We start from the raw sequence: 1161 nt of genomic DNA, 5'->3' as shown, positions 1-1161 counted from the left end.
CCAAAAGTTAGTGGTAAGACCCTACTGCCAAAGACACCCCATGTGGCCAACACATAAAATGGAATGGAATGGCATGGCTGGAAACTGGAAGACAGTCAGTCCCGAGACAGTCAATGTGTCTAGTGCCAGAAGGTGCTACATGGGCGACTAGGGGAAAATGACCAATATCTATCCAAGCAACTCATCATAGTCTAACCTAGTTAGCAGCAAATAACATGTTGTGATGCCCACACAAGTGCAATAGTGGCACACAGCCATGGTGGGAAACCAACTGTTCTTGATTGGGCTAACTGATCCCCTCAGTGGTAAGGGACCCATAGCTGGAGCTGGGAAACGTGTCAGAACCATATCCAAACATAAGCCTGCTTTCCATTATCAAGCTACCAGCAATCATGGGCTACAAGAGGGCCTACACCTGTTAAATTGTCTATAAAAAAGTAAGGGTTATCTCATTTATCCTGGGGTTACCTTTACTCTCCGTTGGAGAATCTGCTTCTCTTTTTCAGATAGATGTAGATCCTAAGGAGAGAGCCACCCCATCATACCTCAAAAGGGCCCTGGCTCAAACTAAGAATAATTGGCAAAACAAGCAAGGGTGCTGTTTTCCTGGTGAACTGGGTACCAGCACAAGGGTGAAGGAAACCAACACAGAGAACAATCAACTCCTACCAAATCAGAGATCTCGAGCCCCAGAGGCCCCCAACACCTCATCACTGAAGCAGACCAAAAATGAACCCAACATGGCTCAGGGAAATTTTGTGGAAGAGGGGGAAGAAAGAATGTCAGAGCCACATGTTGGGTCATGATATGCAGAGACATTTATCCTACCCATAACTGTGGGCTAACTCCACAATGCATGACCCATATACCTCACTCAACAAGGAGGGACCAAGGGGAGGAGGTAGGTCATGGATGAGCCTAATAATGGTACCAAACTGACTGTATTTGCTGAATACAAAACTAATTTAAAAAATTAAAATAAAACTTTCAAATAAATTGTTACATAAATTCATAGGGCAATGTGGGATAGTGAAAATTCTAAATACATGCAGTTTTTAATAAAAAAAAAAATAAGCCTCTCACACAAACTGCTTCTAGCCCAGTCCAAGCAAAGCTCTTTCTCACCCTCACAAGCCAAACCTCACAGACAATAGTTCTTAC

This window comes from Jaculus jaculus, chromosome X, assembly GCF_020740685.1.
Source record: "Jaculus jaculus isolate mJacJac1 chromosome X, mJacJac1.mat.Y.cur, whole genome shotgun sequence".
NCBI classification, from domain to species: Eukaryota; Metazoa; Chordata; class Mammalia; order Rodentia; family Dipodidae; genus Jaculus; species Jaculus jaculus.
This window is presented reverse-complemented; position numbering follows the sequence as displayed.